Raw genomic sequence first — 22239 nt, forward strand, 5'->3', positions numbered from 1 at the left:
AGTGCTTTAAAACTAAGAGTTCAGCATTTTGCTCTGTGCAAGAACACAGTGACCTGACTGAAAAGGGTTTCCTCTCTCTTGAACTTGGCAGGCTTTTTATTTTGTTCTTACTAAGCTTTGCAGGCTTCTCTATTTAACTCTGCCAGCCTTCTTAACATTTTTTTACTGCAGCCATCTTCCAGCTGCCCTCTGGATGCTGAGCCCTTAGGACTGTCATCTATTCTAAAATGTAAGTACAACTACTTTTTTTTGTATTTTTGCTCACCATCTCGTGAATCGTGTCACTCAGGTTCTTGCTATTTTCTGTAATAGACTTCCGCTCACTCTGGTGGATTCGTCACTTCCAAATCTGTAGTGAAGCTTCTTCAACATTTTCTTCAAGTTTTCTTCTTAGGTGTGCATCTCTCTAATTAGGCTTCAGTTGCTTTTAGTTTGTCATACCTTGGGGTGCTGTCCTGGGTTCATGCATTTAGCTGCCACCTTTCATATCACTGTGGATCAGCATGTCGGATTATGCTACTATCTCTGATGTGATATTTTTTTAGAAATGACCACATCTGCCAACCATGTTGTACAATGGTGCGCAGTGGTGTCTCAACGCTGAGATCTTGATAGTTGTATATTTAAACATGAACTTTTTATTGTTAATATTTACCTATTTATAGATCCCATGTTACTGTCATGCATGGTGTTGTTACCTCCATGCAGGCTGGTTCCAGAGTGTTCAATTAGTCTATTACTTTATTACTCTACACATCATACTGTGGGTGGTGCTATTCTCCAGTCCCACATTAACCCTTGTTCTAACCAGCACCGTTACATTACAGTGGCATGAAGGCACGTCATACAACAGACGCTGTAACCACTTGAATTGGAGACACTGTAATCGCTCAATCACTGGTGACAGTGCAATCGCTCAGTCACTGGTGTCACAGCAATCACTGGGGGCACTGCAATCACTCAATCACTGGGGGCATTGCAATCACTCAATCACTGGGCCTCTGCAATCGCTCAGTCACTGGTGTCACAGCAATCACTGGGGGCACTGCAATCACTCAATCACTGGGGGCACTGCAATCACTCATCACTGGGGGCATTGCAATCACTGGGCCTCTGCAATCGTTCAGTCACTGGAGCCTCTGCAATCAGTCATTGACCACACAGTAACCAGTCAGTCACTGGGGACACGGCAATCTGTCAGCCATTGGCGAGACTGCAATCAGTTAGTTGCTAACGGACATAATTGCGGACACAATGCTGCTATTGAGGATTCTTCAAACTAAGTCACTGGTGGAGATGCAACCTTTGGTAACACTCCAGTCACTCCGTCATCGGGGGCACTACAATTATTCAATCCTTGGTGGGGATGCAAATCCTCAGCTACTGGGGGAAGCGGGGGACTGCAAACTGAGTCTGCCAATCACCAGGGGTAATGCGCTCTAATTGTTCTCCACATCCCGGGGATGGTGCAGTTGGATTATTTTGCATTTGGGGGCGCTGCTGTCCCTATTTTGAGTAGAAGCACCTCTTGTACATGGCCCGTCTGTTGAAATCACCATTAAAGAGGATCATTTAATGATGTGTTTCCTCTCTGTACTTTACGACCCATATTATTGAATAGGTGGGATGGTTTCTCCTTCCTTCCTGCATCTCTATCTTCTCACTATTACGTGAGTATTGCTAAACGAGTGTAATTACAATGGGACATTTGCATAATACCGTAGGATGTGATCAATATACGAATATAATAATGACAGATAAGTATAAATACTTGAACTGAGTTTGGAATTAACATTAATTCCAAAAACTGCGTTTTCAACATTGCAGATCAGATTTTCCAGCTCCATATGACTTCTCCCAAACCTTTGGCTGTTTATCGTAGTTTTTAAATCTTCCAGTAGATGTAAAGATTCGCCCTGAAGTCGTATTTAAATGTTGTACACATTCATTGCGTTTCAGGCAGCGGCAAATAGCTCTGAGATGTCAAATCTCTTTCATTTCAAAAAAGACATTAACTGCTATATTGATTGCAGCAACAAAAGTATTTTTAAAAACGTCATTCCTTTCAGTGTATTTGAAGGCAGTGCTGTTTTAAAACAGAATACTTACTACACGCTCACGGGTCTGACCTTGCCATTACCCAATATTGAATTATAAACTGGAGAACAAATAGGGTATAATTAACACATGTCAGGAGTGATTGACACACTGCTGTCTGTTTTTGTTCATAAATCTAGGAAATAAAAACAGCTTGTTTGAAATGCTCCTCTCACTTTTATTAAACAAATAGAAAGGAATCCAGTTTTTAATCTCTTGAAAGAGAAATGCTGGGTTATTAGCAGCTACCTGGACCATTGCCCCAGGGAACAAGCTTTACCTTGGGAATGAGAGATGAGCATTGTGAACCATCAAGGGCACGTTTGCTGAATTAATGCTATGTCCACCTGATGGTTATTCACTTGCACCTCAAGCAATGGGCACTGGATAAGAAGTCATAAAGGTTGTCCTGGTGTGAGCAGTAACAGGTTAATATGTACCTTAAAGTTTACCTTCAAATACCAGGTAATTCCCAAAATAGTGGCCCTTAAATAATGAATAGAAACCATTTGGTTGAAATACCATTCTGGCTGCTAATGCCACTGGAATCTTTCCTCAATCAATGCCTTCTGGACAGGAGGGAGAAGATGGGAGAACTTTTAAGTAAACATTCACAGCAGTACTTTGATCAGAGTGCCAATTCACAATTGGTGAGCGTTGCACACTCAAAGGGAGCTCAGCATGATGACCCAGAAAATCCAACTACAAAATCCTGAAAAATATGACTTTGATGTATTTGCTAGCATGTATATATTTCCATATAAATCAGCTGTAGCTGCATAAATATGAAATTGGCTAAGGGCCAGGAAGGAGAGAGTAGTGCTGAATGGTTGGGCTAAAACTTCCGAGGAGTGACAATCACAGTCGGATTGCCACTCCATTCCTTTTTACTTACCCAGGTCGGGAGCTTCACATTTCTTGCCTGCTCTCCCAACCCAGGCCTGGTGAGAAATGTGCAGTGTACCTGGTTCCTGAGGCCTTCAGTGCAGGGAGGCAGCATTTGGGAAAAAGAAGCCACTCCCCCCTTTTTTATGCACAAGCTGCCATAAATCAGGTAAGTCTAAAGATCCCTGCATTTAAATGTCACTTTGAGAAGCCAGGGAGAAGGTAGGTGTACAAGGTAAGTGGGTAGGACAAAGGGGTAGTTGGGTGGTCGGGGGCAGTGTGGAAGGTAGTTGGGGGTGGATGGGTAGTTGGGTGGTCAAGAGGGTAGACAGGAGTATGGGGGGGGGGGCACAGGGCCAGGAGAGCAGTCAGGAGGGTGGGAGTGTCTGCGGAGACCGGAAAGGTGGGTAGTTAGTTGGGAGTAGTTGGAAGTCGTGGGTTTAGTCAGGGGGATGAGGAGGTGGCTGGAGGTATAGTCGGATTTGCAGTGGGGAGTTGGGGGGTTAGTACCATTGTTCCGGCATTAGAGGTGGTTTTAATCCTTCTAATGTTTCCTGGTAACTATTCTGCTAAGAGAGCTAGAACCATCTGAAGTTCAGATTTAAATCGGAATATCAGATGATTGCAGGCACAGGGTAATTACCTATCAGGAGTTTGAACTTCATTTGCAAATTCCGTGCTGTCCTTGCATGGGGACTTCCGGGGGGGGGGGGGGGGGTGGGGGGGCTCCCAGTGCATCTTCTGGGGTACCTCCGAGGTACAACACCCTGGGAGAGCAGAAGTTCTGGATTGAAGCTTTTCAGACTGGAGGAAGGAATAGAGTGGGATTCCATAGGGATTAAGGTTCACACTACTGCACTTTTTGATATGTATTAATGACCTGAACCTGGTGTACAGGAGGCATAGTTTCAAAGTTTGCAGATTACACAAAATGTAGTAAACAGCGAGTAGTTAAGTTTCTGACTCTAGCAGTACATAGACAGACTGGTGAAATGGGCAGGTGCATGGCAAATGAAATTTAACACAGAGAAATGTGAAGTGTTTAATTTTAGTAAGGAGAACAAGGACAGACAATAGACACTAAATGGTTCAATCTTAAAAGGGGTGGAGGAACAGAGAGGCCTGGGGGCATACACACACAAGTCATTAAAATTGACAGATTAAGTTGAGAAGGCTGTTAAAAAGGCATATAGGAAATAAATAGAGGCATCGAGTGCAAAAGAGAGGGACACCTGCTAAATCTTTATAAAACACTGGTTAGACCCCAGCTGGAGCCTTGGAAAGAGAGAACATAGGAAATTTCCAAGAAAAATACCAGTGATGAAAGACTTTTGTTACATGGAGCGACTCCAGAAGCTGGGGTTTTTCTGCTTAGAGCATGGAAGGTTAAGGGAAGATTTGATAGAGATGTTTAAAATGATATGGAGTTTTGATAGAGTAAATGGGGATAAACTGCTTCCTGTGGCAGAAGAGTCAGTAACCAGAAGACATGGATTTAATATAATTGACAAGAGGAAACATCCTCTCAGCATCTACCCTGTCAAGCCCTTTCAGAATCTTGTTTCAATAAGATTGTTTTTCTAAACTCCAGTAAGTTTAGGCCCAACCTGCTCAATATTTCCTCATTAGACAAACCCCTCATCCCAGGAACCAGCCTTGTGAACTTACTCTGAACTGCTTCCAATGAAAATATGTACGTCCTTAATTAAGGTGACCAAAACTATACGCAATGCTCTAGATGCACTCTCACCAATGCCCTGTACAGCTGTAGCAAGACTTCCCTACTTGTATACTCCAACACCCTTGCAATAAATGCCAACATTCCATTTTTCTTCTTAATTACTTGCTTAACCTGCACTCTGATGTTTGTGGTTCAAGCACAAGGACACCTTCCAAATTGGACAACTTCACATTTTCCCACACTATACACTATCTGCCAATCCATTTAACCTATCTATATCGCTTTTCAGACTCTTTGTATCCTCCTCACAACTTGCTTTCCTATCTATCTTTGTATCATCAGCAAATTTAGCTACAATACAGTCAGACCATACATCCAAGTCATTAATGTAGATCATAAATAGCTGAGGCCTCAGCACTGATCCCAGTAACACTTCACATGTTACAGTTTGCCATTCCAACAACCCATTTAACACAACTCTCTGTTTCCTGTTAGTTAGCCAGTGCTCTATCCATGCTAATATCTCACCCCAGCGCCATAGGCCAGGATTTTACAATCATTGGACAGGCCTGGGAGAGGTCGGAAAGCCTACCGCCACCCCCAATCAAGCCCTGACCGTGATTTCATGCTGGCTGGCCAATTAACGGCCTGCCAGCGTGAATCGCACTCTGCAGCGCTGAGCGCTGCCGGGATGGGGATGGGGGGGCGGAGGAGGCCAAGCGCAGAAGTTTGCACAGAGCTGCCACAGGAAGCTGAAGATTTTTAAAATAATAATAAAGATATCAAAAATAATGAAAATATGTCCCCTCATGTGCCTCTGTCACATGAACAGAGACATGTTAAGTATGAGTGTTAAAACGTTTTTTTAAATCACTGGTTGAAATGCGGCACACCCGCGGATGAGGTTTTGCCAAAAATGCAAAGGCTGCTTGGCCTTTTTGCCTGCCCGTCAACCAAATGGTTGGACGGGCAGTGAAAAATTCTAGTCAATTAATTGATTAAGAGCCTTAATAGGTCGCTTAATTGTTGGCAGGTGTGCTGCCGACTCCTGTGCACACCCGCCGACCGAAATATCACACGAGTGTGTGATGACTTCAGGACACTCGCCCGACGTCATCGCGTGTCATTTTACGCTCGTTTGGGTCGGGCGCGTGCCCAACCGATGAGAGAGAGAAATTCTGCCCATAAGATTTTATCTTGTGTAGTAGTTTTTTATGTAGAACCTTATCAAATTTCTTTTGGAAATCCAAATACATTACATCTACTGTTTCGCTTTATCCACCCTGCTTGTTACATCCACAAAGAACTCTAATAAATTTGTCAAACACAATTTCTCTTTCACAAAATCATGTTGAATTTTCCTGATTGTATTATGATTTTCTAATTGTCCTTCTACTACCTCCTTAATAATGGATTCTAGCATTTTCCCACGACAGATATTAAGCTAACTGGTCTATAACTTCCTGCTTTCTGTCTCCATCCTTTCTTGAACAGAAGTGTTAGATTTGTGGTCTTCTATTCCGTTAAAACCTTTCCAGAATCTATGATGACAACCAATGCAATCACTATCTCTGCAGCCACTTCTTTTAATGCCCTAGGATGCAAGCCATCAGGTCCTGGGGACTTGTCAGCCTTAAATTACATTAGCTTTTCATTATGTTTTCTCCAGTGGGAGCTTTTACTGTCTGTTTTTATATTTCTTGCTAGTTTTCTCTTATTCTTCAATTTCTCCCTTTTAAGTCACCCTTTGCTGGTTCCTAAAACTTTCCCAATATTCTGGCCTACCATTAATCTTCGCAGCATTATTTGCCTTTTCTTTCAGTTTGATACCACGTTTAACTTCATTAGATAGCCACGGATGGAAAGAGTCTGGTAGAGCCTTTCTTCCTCAGTTGAATATATCTTTGTTGAGAGTTCCCTAAGGTGTGGTGCCCAAAATTGCTCACAGATTCAATAATAACTTCTTTGATAATAATTGGATAAGTAGTTGCAGGGTAAAATTTCCTTAGCTATGGGGAAAGAGCAGGGAAGTGGAACGAATTGGATAGCTCTTTCAAAGAACCGGTACAGGCAGACGAGGCTGAATTATTTCCTTCTGTGTTGAAACAGCATTCTATGTTTCTACAATATATACTGTAAATCTATCATACTACCATTTCATTACAATTTAATTCCTCTTACTCCAAGGTGACAGCCTTGGCTCAGGTATAACACTCTCATCTCTGAGTCTGAAGGTTGCAGGTATAAATCCTGCTCTAGAGTCTTGAGCCTATAATCCAGGCTGGTGGATCTACCCTTTCAGGTAGACATAAAAGATGGCACTATTCAACAAAGAGCGGGGGAATTCTTCCGATGTCCTGGCTAATACTTAGCCCTCAACTAATGTCAATAAACTAGGTCTTTTACTCATTGCTTTTTGTGGGAACTTGCTGTACACAAATTGTCTACTGCATTTCCTACAACAATGATTGCACTTCAAAAGTACTTCTCTGGCTAAGTGCTTTGCAGCATCTGGTGGTCATGACAGGTGCTGTATAAATGCAAGTTATTTTTTTAAACTAATCCTCAATACTAGCACATATGTCAGATTCCTTGATGTAACTGACAGATAATACTTTGAATATTAGAGCATAGATTCTTGTAAGTGATAAAAAGAGTGTAACCCACATGGGACAGTTGGTATGTTTTAAATTTAGAATAATGGATACCTGGGCATGTTTACAAGGTAATCTCAGCAAAGGCATTGGAATCACATCAAAAACAGTATGAGGCAAGTTCAGCAAATACAACTCATATAAACCATGAGAGTAAATTGTAGCCAGAGAATCACTTCCTTAAATTAGTTGAGACAATACAGAATTTTAGGGCATGGTTAAGTTGGGGTTTTGAAAACACCTGAGACAGAGCAGTGTGACCAATGCTCAAAATGCTAATCACAATGGTTAAAAAACAAACCTCAGTAAATCTTGGAATTCATTACAGCAGTTAGATTACACGGGTTATTCATATTTCTTTTTTTTGGTAAAGCAGCTAAATTCACAGGACATTAAATGAAAAATAGCAGGTAGTCTCTCCTGAGCTGAAACATGAGGCATGAGGGCAGAACATCTAAATTCAGATTTATATTAGGGGTACATATATAGCAGAATGGACAATTGTAGTAATCTTTCAATAATGATTCAATCCAACTTGTAATGTTTCCATTTTATGCAGGAGTTTTGCACTGAAGCTGCACTCAGTGTTGCACGCATGTAGGGGCTGTCAGTGGAGCCACTGCCAGGGTTTTCAACTGATGTCGATACAAGATGATTCATAACTAATAACTACTTACACTGCTATATGCTGAAAAACATAAACCATCTATAAACCAACTGCTTTTTGTTGAAATAACCAGAGGATGCCTTTGACCATTGACATTGACAGCATTCCCATTAAAAATGATGGAAACAGTTGCATTCTTCCTCTATTTATGTTTAATTTTGTCCTGTCCTCTGCATTGCTAGATCCCATTGAATAACTATTCTCCATCTAATCTCATGGCTGAAAACACAGGTGTAGTGTAAACCATTGGCTGTCACTAATATCTCTTTAACATTTAGAAAGCATATTATTCCAAAGGACTATTTAGAAATTTTCAAAAATAGTATACCGATCGCTTTCCCCATGGTTCAGTTGTCAAAAGCTAAGTGTAGCCATACAGACTGGAAGGTCCTAGGTGTGTTTCCCGTTGTCTTGGTGAATCTAAACTGGGTCAACTGTAGGGTTACTAGAATTGACCTCAGTGCCCCTGAGCTAGAGAAGGGGAAAAAAAATCAGTTCAAGTTCCTGCTCCCAATTGAGCTTGGCTGTGATGCCACTTCAGGAGAGATGAAAATTGGCAGAATTATTATTCATTTGAGTTAAATTCACACATAATTTGCAAAATGACATTTTTAAAATGACAGATGTAACTCTACCTATCACATTAAGTGCACTTGATTTTTAATATATTCAAGAATAAATGTCAAAATCAAGACCCTTGCCTTCACAACAAACGTGTGGCTGAAATAAAAACATAAAATAGGCCAGGCAGCATCTGCAGAGAGAGAAACTGAGTTAATTTTTCAGGTCTATGACCTTTCATCGGAACTGGGAAAAGTTAGAGATGTAATAGGTTTTGAGCAAGGGGTGGATTGGTCAGGGACAAAGAAGAGCAGGATAGGGTGGAAGACAGGAGAGATTGAATGACAGAAAAGCTAGTCTTCCAGGGCCAGAGGGAAAGGTGATGGGCCAAGAAAAGAAATAAAGAAAGAAAATCTACTTAGAGCAGGTGTGCTGCTGTCTGAAAGAAAAATAAGAGAAAAACTAAAACATGCAAAGAAAAGGAAACAAAATGAGGGAGGGGGCAGGGCAAGGGGGTGGGATGGGAAGAGTTTGTGGTGTGAAATTGGTGAACTCAATGTCGAGCCCAGAAGTGCCTAATTAAAAGATGAGGCACTGTTCCTCAAGTTTACATTGAACTTCACTGGAACAATGAACCAGGCCAAGGAAAGAGATGTCAGAGAATAAAGTGAAGAATTAAAATGACAGGCCACCGAAAGCCTGGGGTAATGCTTGAAGTGTTCTGCAAAGCAGTCACCCAATCTGCATTTGGTCTCCCCAGTGTAGAGAAGACCACATTGTGAGCAGTGAATATATGTAATAAAGTTCATGTAAATTGCTGCTTCACTTGGAAGGAATGCTTTGAGCTTTGGCTGGTGAGGAGACAGGAAGAATGAAGTGAGGAAGATGAAAGTGTTACATCTCCTATGCTTGCATGGAAATGTGCCATGGTATGAGATGTTGGGTTGATTGAGGAGTGGACCAGGGTATCACAGAGGTAACTTTCCTTTGGAATGCTGAAAGAGGAGAAGATGTGTTTGGAGGTGGCGGAAATGATGGAAAATGATCGGTTGATTATGGAGCCGTTGGGGTGAAAGCTGAAGACAAGGGAACTCCATCATGATTCTGGGAGGGAGGGAAAGGGTGAGAGCAGAAGTGCGGGAAATGTTGAGCGCCCTGTCAACATGGTTGGGGGGTGGGAATAGGATTCCTCAGTTGAGAGAAAAAGAATGTATCTCAGAAACACTGATGTGAAAGTTTGCATCATGAGGACAGATATAAGGGAAACAAAGGAACAGGAAAAATGGAGTGGAATCTTTATGGAGTGTAGGGTGTGAGGAAATGTAGCTGAGGTAGCTGTGGGAGTCAGTAGGCTTATAGTGAATATTTATTGATAACCTATTATCAGACATGAAGACAGAGAAGTCAATGAAGGCAAAGAAGGAATCAAAGGTGGACGATGTGAAACTGAGAGAAAGATGGAAATTGGTGAAATGTGGCTGAAACATGTGGGACATCTGCAAATCAGAATGAATAATATTCAACTTTCATCTAAAACTGAGAATACCAAGCAGTCTGATGCCTGTTCTTAGAAACTCCCTCAGTACCAACTGCTTACCTATGCACAACATCCTACCCACTGTTCATATTGAACATAACCAACATAATCATCATTATACAGGGCTCCTTCCCATTCATCTTAGGACATCTAACATTCTCGGAATGAGGAAATCAGCTTGCATCAAACTTTCATCCCATCCCAACTTGCATTGCTCCCAGTGCAAGAATGGCCATGTCAAGACATCATGCCTTCTTTCCACAAATACCACAACTTCATGAAATGTATACAGGAAATACATTCTCCTGAAATATATGTTCATCTAATTATATAATGGCAACATAAAATATAAACTCATAAAGTGTATGTGAATATATACTTAAACATATTATAACTAATAAAACATATGTATTCTTGAAAGCCTAAGGGCCTAAAGCCCGTCGGTTGGGGGGGGAAGTACAGGAGCGGGCGCGGGCAGGCACACCTCCGATCGGCGCCCCCAATTGAGGGCGTGCTGCCATTTTACGTGGGCGGGCCAATTAAGGCCCACCCAGCGTGACGTCCGCCAGGATGCGCTATGCGCTCCCTGTGCGCTCTTTCGTGCATGTAAGCGAAAGAGCACACTGATCTCCCTCAGGCTAAGTGCTGCCTCAGGGAGATCACCTCGGAATTAAAACTTTTAAGACAAATGTTTAAAAAATTTCCCTGACGTCCCCTTATGTGACACTGTCACATGAGTTGGGACATGTTCAGCACTTTAGCTCAAACCTTTATTAAATATTCAAAAACCCTCATAAAACCTCATCCCACCCGTGGATGAGGTTTCATGCTTTTTCTTAAGCCCGCCAGGGCTCCCAACCTGCCTGTCAACCCTAAGGTTGGACGGGCAGCCCTGTCAGTTACCTAAATTGGTTTATTAATGGCCTCAATAGGCCATTGACAGATCGGCGGGTGCATAGCTGACTCGGCTGCGTCCCTGCCAACCTGAAAATGGAATTGACGTGGGGTGACGTCGGGAGTTCCGCCCGACGTCACCCCGCATCATTTTACGTGTCGGCGAGTGGGCCCCGCCCCCACTCGCCAACCGGAAGATCCTCCCCTAAGAGTAGAAGATTCTTAAAATGAAGTAATTACAAAGCATTTGAGTTATCTTGTTTATGTTTATTTCTGTGTTTATTTGCTGAACATTACTAGTTAAAACCTGAATGACAATGATGAAATACAATTAAATACCACATGCAATATCCTTTGTGGTACCAGTTTTGGGCACATTCTCCCGAGTCGGATTTGCGGAGTCAGGAAATTTCCCAACTCTGAATACCCAACGCAAGAGCGAAAATTCAACCCTCAATATTTAAACAAAATATCTAAAAGCTTCAAAAGACTGAAACTAAGAAAATGTTCTTAACATTGGTACTCGTTATGGTGAGGATACTGATCATGAAACTGAATTTTAAAATACTTTATCCATATAAAATAATAGCATCTTAAAAGTTTGCATTATCTTCTGACCTACTCCACCTCAAATAGAATAATCACTATAAAAACTTATCAGCAACTCATTATAAATTAATGTTCTTTTCTGACACATTTACAGAACAACAATTACAGTAGTTCTTTTTTACATGTTCGGGCCAATCGTATTTATAACAAAAATACTTTGGTAACTATCACTTACCTTTTTTTTAACAGAAAATGCTGGAAACACTCCGCAGGTCTAGCAGCATCTGTGGAGAGAGAAACAGAGTTAATATTTCAGGGCAATGGCCTTTCATCAGTTCCAGCATTTTCTGTTTTTACTTCTGATTTCCAGCATCAGCAGTATTTTGCTTTTGCCTTTTTCAACTCCCTGTTTGCACTCACAGCAATGCTACGTAATGGAATATAATAAATGTATTGTAAAAGAAGTTTTATTAATCAGATCTATGTACAAATAAATGAAAATACTACTGAATAAAGTATACAGCATTCATTGTGAAGTTTTATTTTCTGACTGTGCAGACTCTGTGGTGGGACAGAGCATGAGAGCTCATTAAAGGTAATAGCTGAATGTAAGGATATAGAATCTACCCATGTATATCATTCTTGGGAATGAACAGCAGACCTTCAAAACACAAGGTAATGACTAAGCTAATGCCTATACTGTGTTGCCTATGCAGCGCCCGTGTTGGAATAAGGACATATGTTCACTATACCACAGTGCAAGTGTTATGACTGAATCTATGATGTCTAGCCATGTTGTTTGAAGTGTGAGTTGATTGCTGAATCCCTCAAAATAAAAAAAATCAGAGTTTGCTATTTCAGCAGGGAATTTGCTGGTTTTAACAATGTAGAACTGTGATCAATAGTTGATAGTTTCTCCATTTTAGTTCACATTATGCCATGATATCCCTTTAAGAACTCATTCAGTTCTATTTTGAATTTAAATTAGGTTTTAAGAATGTGCAAAGCTAATGTGGGATTAGCCCCTCCTTGCCAACCAATCAGATCTTGTTAGTTTTGATAACTATCTATTGCGTTCCCATCAGTTAGCCAAATATCAATCACCCAAAATGTTCAATTATTCAAATTGTGTTTCAGAATTGGCTTCTGTGTTTGTCTGCATGCTGCCAACATTGCAGTCAATAGTAGTCATTGACACTGACTGAATGAGTCATGTTGGCTATTGTCTGTGACTGATGTGTCTCTAAGTGTGATCTTGATGCAAGTACAGAATGCCCCAGACAAAGCAAATCCCAATGAGTCTCTGCAAAATACCAGCAAACTGAAATTCAGTAAATCTTTGTAAATAACCATTCTTTTTACACCTACCTGAATGTGGTATGGTTTAGTGAATTTAGATAACTGATGGGGCACTGTACCAATTATCCAATGGCTTGTGTTTTGCTTGCAATGTCCAAGATGATGAAGTGCTCCTATGCTGATTCAGTCTCATCGTTTAATCAAAGTGCAGAAGCTGCTTATTGAACAATGTTATCTGGACAAAAGTTATCATCACTGTTGGCTACATTTAGGAAATTACATTCTAACTTTTATTGCCTAAAAGCTTCAGCAGATTTGCAGATGAAGTCTATTTTTCTTGGTGATGATGTCATAGGATTGTGAACAAAGTGTATATGCTAGGATTATATCAAAAGGGACACAAAAAGAAGAGAGACATGCAGAGAGACATAGGCAAAGAAACAATAAAAGAAATGAAGGCGCAAAGATGGATTGAGAGGTACAGGAACAAACACTGGAAGACAGAGAGATCAGAAGAGATAGTAAAAGAGGCTACAACAGAAAACAGAAAGGAAAAATTGACAACTGTTAACTGACATTAAATTCTAAGGCTGTAAGTTCAGTAGTTTACAATTATTGCAAAATGCTGAACATATTTTACGGATTTTTATAATGTGAACTTAGAATTTAGTTACATTGCCAATTAATGCCAAATTAGGGACAGGCTTTGTTATGGACCCATTAAACTATCCAGACTCATTTAACTTAGTAACCTTACAGCCAACAGAGGAGACAGCAACATGGTGAAATTGCACTCAGGTTTTTGAGGGGATGAGCCAATGTGCAAACCAATTCCATTGATGTTATCACCTTCCAGCTCACTGGCAGCTATCAATTGCTTAACATAATATTTTTCCAGTAATGTTTATTTCAACATTTCTTATTGTCATATGATTGGTACATTGGGCAGAAAAAACGTCTTGTATTTATATAGTGCTTTTCATGACCGCTGGATGTCTCAAAGCGCTTCACAGCCAATTGAAGCATAGTAACTGTTATAAAGTAGGAAATACGGCAGCCAATTTGTGCTCAGCAATCTCCCACAAACAGCAATGTGATAATGAGCAGATAATCTGTTCTAGTGATGTGAATTGAGAGGTAAATATTGGTCAGGACAACAAGGATTACTCCCCTATTCTCCAAAATAGTGGCCAAGATCTTCCAGTCAGTGGCGGAACTGGTGCACCTGATGCTGACTGTGATTTAAATTGCCCACTTATCATTTTACACTGGAGCACCTTTTGCACCTTCCATTTCTGGCTCCAGTTTGAATCTAGGGACAAATACAGTCAGGCAGCCAAGTGGTGAGTGTAACTCCAGCAGAGTCAAGTCCCCTTTCTCATCATGAACTGAAGACACCCCCTTAAGATCTGTCTTCATTTCATTGACTTACACTATTTTTAAATGGATCTGTCAACCTTTGAAACTGCATAGCCTCAATCCCTAAAATGTTCACCCCCCCCACCTCCCTGTCAATGCTCACCCGCTCACACCTGCCACAACAATGGTCACCTCCTCACTCACCCCCAACAATATTCATTGCCCCACCCCTCAACAATGCTCAGCCTCTCCCTCACCTTCCAACATTGTTCGATGCTCCCAGCCCCGACAATGGTTACCCCACCCCCCCTCGCAACCCCAACAGTATTCATCCCCCCACACCCAACAGTGCTCACCTCCCGATATTGTTAACCTAATCTCTCACCCTCGACAATGCTTACCTCCTCCCTCACCCCCAACAATACTCACTGCCCTCCCGACTCACCCTTACCCTGTCACCCAAAACAGTGCTCATTCTCCTTCCCCACACACCTACGACAATGCTAACTCATCCGATATCAGGCAGACATAGGAACATAGGAGCAGGAGTAGACCATTCAGCTCCTTGACCCTGCTCCACCATTCAACTAGATCATGACTGATTGTCTATCTCAAAGCCATTTTTCTACGCTATCCCCATATCATTTGATTAGTCTCTGTTTGTGTTATATATTAACGATTTGGACGTGAACGTGGGGGGCATGATTGGGAAATTTGCAGATGACACAAAGATTGGCCGAGTAGTGGATAGTGTAGAGGATAGCCATAATCTCCAAAACGATATGGATTGGTTGGTGGAGTGGGCGGTAAAGTGGCAGATGGATTTTAACATAGAGAAGTGTGAGGTCATACATTTAGGGAGGTCAAACAGTTATAGGGATTACACAATAAATGGGAATATACTAAGAGGGGTAGATGAAGTGAGAGATCTTGACATACAAGTACACAGGTCCCTGAAGGCAGCAGTTCAAGTAGACAAGGTTGGAAAGAAGGCATATGGAATGCTCTCCTTCATTGACAGAGGTATAGAATGTAAAAGTAAGGCTATAATGTTGGAATAGTATAAAACACTGGTGAGGCCACAACTGGAGTATTGTGTGCAGTTCTGATCACCACATTACAGGAAGGACGTAACAGCTCTGGAGAGAGTGCAGAGGAAGTTTACAAAAATGTTGCCAGGGTTAGAAAAGTGTAGCTATGAGGAGAGATTGGATAGGTTGGAATTATTTTCCTTAGAACAAAGAAGGCTGAGAGGTGACTTGATTGAGGTGTGCAAAATTATGAGGGGAATAGATAAAGTGGACAGGATAAAACTGTTTCCCTTGGTGGATCATTCTAGAACCGAGGGAAATAGATTCAAGATAAGTGGCAGAAGGTGTAGGGGGGACATGAGGAAGAACTTTTTTACGCAGAGGGTAGTGGGTGTCTGGAATTCGCTGCCCAAGTTGGTGGTAGAGGCAGAAATTCTAAACTCTTTTGAAAAGTACCTGGATCTGCAGGGCTATGGGCTGGGTGCAGGAAGGTGGGATTAGAAAGGGCACCTGGGTGTCCTCAGGCTGGCATGGACAAGATGGGCTGAATGGCCGCCTTCTGTGCTGTAACTTTTCTATGGTTCTAAATCTATTTATCTCTGTCTTGAACATATTCAGTGACTGGGCCACTACAGCCCTCTGGGGCAGAGAATTCCAAAGATTCACCACCCTCTGAGTGAAGACATTCTTCCTCATCTCAGTCCTAAATGGCCTATCTCTTATTCTGAGGTTGTGTCCTCTAGCATCTACCCTGTTTAGCCTCTTAAGAATATTTTAAGTTTCAACAAAATCACCTCTCATTCTTCTAAACTCTAAACAGGAGACATGGATTCTGGAAGGTGAGTCGGGGAGGGCAGGGTGATCATTGTTGGAAGGGGAGAGACCATTGTCAGGAGGGCATAAGCATTGTAAGGAGGGCGGGAGGAGAGAGAGCATTGTTGGGAGGGGGCGAGCATTGTTGGGGTGGGGCATCAACAATGTTGGGGGACGGTAAGCATTGTTGGGAGGGCGGGGTAAATGTTGCTGGGAGGAAGGTGAACATGTTGGAAAAGGAGGGGTAGTGGTGAGCATTGCTAGGAGAGGGGGGTGAATATTGTCAGGAGGTGGGGGTGATTATTGTCAGGAGGGTGCTGAGCTGTGTCAGAGCTGCTGTGGGTGCTGCAAGGCTTTGACGCTCCAACTGACTTTCTTCAAGCTGCACCCCTTCAACCTGCTTGGAAAATCTCTTAAGTAAGTCTATGTAAAAAACAAGGTAAGTATTGGACAAATAGCTCAAGTCTTTGTGCTTCTGGCCATCTGATCCCACTGTCGGAGGGAATCATGCAACAATCCAGGCAGGGTAAAACAGCCAATGGAAACTTAAACTTCCCACATAAGTGTAGTGCATGTGCACGCATCGGGACCTGCTTCCAAGACACGTCAGTGACTTAGTTTGAGTCATGCCCCACTCCGCATATCAGAAGATTCAAGCCTGTGTCGTGGAATCTTTTATGTCCACCTTAGAGAATTGATTGGGAATCGGTTTAACACCTCATCCAAAAGCACCTCAGACAGTGCAGCACTCACTTGTAATAGATTTTTGTGCACAAGTCTCTAGAGTAGGGCATGCGCCCACAACCTTCTGATGGGAATGATATTTAAGAATAGGGTGGTGGCAAATAATCCATTCTGCTTACATTATATGGAGTATAACACATGCCATGATGTAGAATAAACCATTTGTTACCAGGAATATCAAGATATATACATTCCAAATGACAAAGTCCATAATGGGCAGAAATTTGCCGTCGGCAAGCAGGGGGTGGGGCCCGCTCACCAATGCATAAAATGACGCGGGATGACGTCGGGTGGAAACCCCGACGTCACCCCACCCCATTTAAATTTTCAGGAAGGCGGGGGCACAGCAATCTCAGCTGGGGGCCCGCCGACCTGTCAGTGACCAATTGAGGCCATTGACAGGATCAATTAGCCAATTAAAGGACCTGCCCATCCAACCTTAAGGTTAGCGGGCAGGCCAGGAGTCCTGACGGCAAATCGAGAAAATATGAAACCTCATCCAGCGGCGGGATGAGGTTTCATGCAGGGTTTTAAAAATTGTAATAAAGTTATTCTGTAAATTATGAACATGTCCCAACTCATGTGACATTGTCACATGAGGGGACATGTAAGGGATTTTTCTTTTCCCAATTTTTAATGGTTTTAAAAGTCGAAGCGATCTCCCTGAGGCTGCACTTAGCCTTAGGGAGATGCGCACTCTTCCGTGCGCATGTGTGAAAGAGCACACTCTCACTTTTAGGGATCCCCCCCGCTGCCCGCACAGGAATCGTATAGCGCTTCCCGGTGGACATCACGCTGGGTGGGCCTTAATTGACCCGCCCACATAAAATGGCGGTGCGGCCCACTTCGCTGGTGGTGATTGGCTCCCTGCCTGCCGGCGATTGGGTCGGGCCCACCCACCCGACAGGCAGAAAATTCTGCCCAATGAGTTTTCTGCCTCCCATTTGAGAATAAACATTCTAAACCACCGAATATATTGGGCTTTATTCCACAATAATTTTAAATATTGCCGTTGTTAAGTGCAGATAGGATTCCTGTCATAAGATAAAAGCAAAATCCTGTCGATGCTGGAAATCTGAAACAAAAACAGAAAATGCTGGAAAAAAACTCAGCAGGTGTAACAGCATCTGTGGAGAGAAAGACAGAGTCAACGTTTTGAGTCCGTATGACTCTTCAGTACTAAAGAGAAGTAAAAATGTGATGAAATTTATACTGTTGAGGGGGGTTGGAACAGGTGAGGGTGGATAGAAGGCCAGTGATAGGTGGAGGCGAAGGAGAAATGTCACGAACAAAAGGACAAAGGGATGTTAATGGTGGTAGTACTGGCTAAAGGAAGTGCTGATGGTAGCATTAAGGTCAGAAAGCAGAATGTGGTAATAGCAGGACAAGGGTATGCACTCTGGAAAGAACAACATGAACAAGGCCCTAGTGGGGGTGGCGTGGGGGCAGGGGATGGTGGTGGGAGAAAAGATCGAAAATAGGATAAAAGGTGAGGATAAAACAATGAATAAAAATGAAAATAAATAAAAATGATTTTTCAATATTCGTTTTCATTTTTAAATTTTTATTTTTTCCACTCATTTTTATTTTCATTTATTTTCATTTTTATTCATTGTTTTATCCCCGCCTTTTATCCTATTTTCGATCTTTTTTTCCACCACCGTCCCCTCCCCCACCCCACCCCACTAGGGCCATCTGTCACTTGTTCATGTTGTTCTTTCCAGAGTGCTTACCTTTGTCCTGCTATTACCACATTCTGCTTTCTGATCTTAATGCCACCATCAGCACCTCCTTTAGCCAGTACCACTACCATTAACACCCCTTTGTCCTTTTGTTCATGGCATTTCTCCTTCGCCTCAACCTATTGCTGGCCTTCTATCCAGCTTCACCTGCTCCAACCCCCTTAAACAGTATAAATTTCATCACATTTTTACTTCTCTTTAGCTCTGAAGAAGTCATACAGACTCGAAATGTTAACTCTGTCTTTCTCTCCACAGATGATGTTAGACTTGCTGAGTTTTTCCAGCATTTTCTGTTTTTGTTTATGATTCCTATCAGTTGTCAGACAGTTGAATAATTCCAGCAATATGCTAATACTTGGCCAAAGAAAACAAAATATGGCCAGATTGCATAGCTTGCTGCCAATGGACCTAAGATTATAACATATTGTGTTATTAATGATAGATAATCCATCTTTTTCTGATGGTGGCTCTTTTCCTCTCCTGAAACTTTGGTTGCTTGCTGGAGTATGGTTCCATGGGCCCTGGCAGTCTTCCAGTACCTCAACCAAGTGGCTATTAATCATGTGAGGGGGTGGACAATGGATGCTGGCAGGCATCACACTCGACTGAGCTTGATTCTGTCTTCACCTGACATCCAAACATGCATTTTCCAGTAAGGGCCATTGATAGCACTCAAAAATGAGAGCCCTGGCTTATTTTTTTTCTACTTCTCAGCCCAGGATTGATGAAGCCAATTCCAGCACACCCTTATTTCTACCACAACAGAAAGCAACCAAATTAGCACAGATCAGAGGACATAAAATAGTGGAGTAAAACCTAAAGTGGGAACAACATCCTGTGCTCAAAGGACACCTGAACAATGTCTGACCCAAAATTTATTAGGGCCATTTTTCGAGTGTCCCTGACCACCACCAAAAACAGGCATGATGTGCCCTTGCATATGTAAATGAGGAGCTTAAAGCCTGTTTTAAGCACACTCACAGAAATTGGACAGCAATGAGTGAGACAGACTCCAGGCCTTTCCCATTCAGGATTCTTCTGCAGCCTTTGCAACCATTGGGAACATTTTCCCCCCCGTTAGGGTGGAAGTGCGGGAGCAGACGCTCCGATTCAAAAGTTGACAGAAAGCTAATTAAAAAATTTCCCTGACATCCCCCCTCATGTGACACGGTCACATGAGTTGGGACATGTCCTTAACCTTTATTTAAACATTTGCTAAACATTTAAAAGCCCTCATGAAACCTCATCCTGCCCGTGGATGAAGTTTCATGCTTTTTCCGAGGCCTGCCTGGGCTCTCGGCCTGCCCGCCAAACCTAAGGTTGGACGGGCAGGTCCATCAATCAAGTTAATTCGTTTTTAAATGGCCTTAATAGGCAGTTGACAGTTCGGTGGGAGCGCAGCCAAATCGTCTGCGCGCCCACCGAACTGAAAGTCTAAATGACGTGGGGTGGCGTCGGGACTCACGCCCGATGTATCCCCGCATAATTTGACCCCACCCCCACTCGCCAACTGGAAAAACCTGTCCCATGAAATAAGATAAATTATTTAATACAATTTTTTATAAATACCTTGTTGTTGAACAAGATGGAGTACAAAAACTTCTCTTACTCTGCAATGATTGCCTCCATGCACCTACCCTAGCCCCCACCCTGATTCCAACCTACTTTCTGCAACTCCCCAGTGGCCCAACATTTGTGTTCTTCAAATTATAACTGGTTTTTATGTTCATTAAAATATATGATGGGAAAATCATGAACTGGCAAGTGCATGTGTGGGAAGCCCCAGCCTTACTTATCTTTTTCCATTCTGATTCTTCAGTGTTCTTTTCCCCATTATCAACTATGGTCAAGATAATAGATATGGCTTTTCTAATGTGTTGCTCTCGTGTCATCAACTGAAAACCCATTACTTTTGATATGTTCCTTTTTAGAAGAAGTTAACTGTGGAAAAGAACAAAGGAAACTGATAAAACTAGATAGTAATATAAACACTAATATCCAATATTGTCCAGTCCCTGCAGTGTTCTCCAGCCATGGAAGAATGAAAGAGAGCAGGTAAGTGACTTTGTGTCAGGGCCTCTAACAAGGTATTATAATGGCCATTATGGTAATTGACTGATTTTGATCGCTTACTCCAGGTATCATGAATATGGGGAAGGCTTGATGGACCAACTGGTCTTTGTCTGTTATTTTCGTATGTTACATTCTAAAACCACAAATTAGGAATTGCATGTCAGATTCGGGGTAACTCATTACATTTGGAAAAATGACATGCATCTATTTGGAAATTCCCCGTAGCAGCAAGCCTGAGATTGCAAAGTGAACTTGTGAAGAATTGCACTGGACACCTGGAACCCAGAATCTCATGACATGGTGTGTACATTGGTGTACAATGCCCTGTGCAACTGCTTGATCCAGATAATTAAGCTTTGTAACAATGAAGCCATCCATTCCAAAGGGAGCCTAAAGTTGTTGTGACAATAATGTTTTGATATTCTGTACAATTTGAATTAGATCCCTTCAGTTATTTGCTTAACTAATAAATATTTTTGACCTCTGCGTTTTTAAATTTAATTCTAAAAATCAAGCAGTGGATCTGCTCAGAATGCCTATGCACAAGAAAGAGGCCTTTGATTTAATTGAGTGGATGAATAGGATCTCTTGTATGTTGAGGAATGTTCCAGTGCCAGAGAGATCAGAATTTCTGTTCTGTCCTTAACAAAAAAACACATTATTACATCTTATGCCTAAAATTTATATGTATTTTGATTAACAATTGATCTACAGTCATGAAATTATTTCTGAAAATGAAGAGTGCTCTTTAAGTTAAACTGAATTTTTATTAGCAAAGTAATAAAGCTGACAGTAATTTTTGATTTATATAAATCTTCCACGATCAGCAATAGCTTGCATCATTTCCTTAAGTGAATCAATAAAGAAATGGAGAGGGCACTGATCGATCTCTGTACTTTGACTTAGCTTTCTTTGGAAATGCAAAGCAAATCCTTTATATGTGAAATACTTCATATTGTGACTTACTTCACGGAGAGATAATGCAGTGCAGATCACTTGTCAACTACACGTTTGTAATAAATTCTAAACTAATGAGGCATTCCAGCCATAAGAATGTTATTTTCTCAAGCATATTCTATTGTAATTAAAATCACCAGACATTTACATTAATCTAATAGAGATGCTTGTTCGCAATTCTTCAAAACCTTTTTCTATATATAACTTTGGTGACAGTTTAATGTATTTTCTATAATATACTTTTTTCAATCCATTCTTGGAGTTTAGGCATCTCTGGCGAGGTCAGCAATTATTGTCCACCCCTAATTATCATTGAGAAGATGGTGGTGAGCCATATTCGTCAGCTGCTACAGTCATGCAGTACTCCCATCATGCAGTTAGGTCAGGAGCCCTAGAGTTTTGATCCAGTGGCAATAAAGGAATGGCAATATATTTCCAATATGGGATGATGTGTGAATTTGAGAAGAACTTGGAGGTGATGGGCTTCCCATGCGCCAGCTGCCATTGTCCAGTCTAGACAGTAAAGGTTGCAGGTTCGAGTGGTACCATAGAACAAGCCTCAGTTAGTTATTGCAGTGCATCTTGCAGATAGAACACGTAGCCACCGTGCACCGGTGGTGGAGGGATTAAATGTTTAAGGTGATGGATAGGGTGCCAATCAAGTGGGCTGCTTTGTCCTGGGTGGTGTTGAGCTCC

The 22239-nt window shown here is 41.8% G+C and overlaps 2 long non-coding RNA genes across 2 annotated transcripts in view; one reads left to right on the forward strand and one right to left on the reverse strand.

Moving 5' to 3' along the window:
- The first annotated feature begins 3001 nt into the window (after positions 1–3001).
- Positions 3002–22239, forward strand: part of LOC144698961 (uncharacterized) — a 54811-nt gene continuing 35573 nt past the window's right edge. The window contains exon 1 of the long non-coding RNA XR_013580553.1: positions 3002–3151. This is a non-coding gene — a long non-coding RNA (uncharacterized LOC144698961). The remainder of the gene's footprint in view (positions 3152–22239) is intronic.
- Positions 11242–22239, reverse strand: part of LOC144698950 (uncharacterized) — a 48439-nt gene continuing 37441 nt past the window's right edge. Inside the window, exon 4 of the long non-coding RNA XR_013580552.1 lies at positions 11242–11809. This is a non-coding gene — a long non-coding RNA (uncharacterized LOC144698950). The remainder of the gene's footprint in view (positions 11810–22239) is intronic.

This window comes from Cetorhinus maximus, chromosome 2 (assembly GCF_964194155.1).
Source record: "Cetorhinus maximus chromosome 2, sCetMax3.hap1.1, whole genome shotgun sequence".
NCBI lineage: Eukaryota > Metazoa > Chordata > Chondrichthyes > Lamniformes > Cetorhinidae > Cetorhinus > Cetorhinus maximus.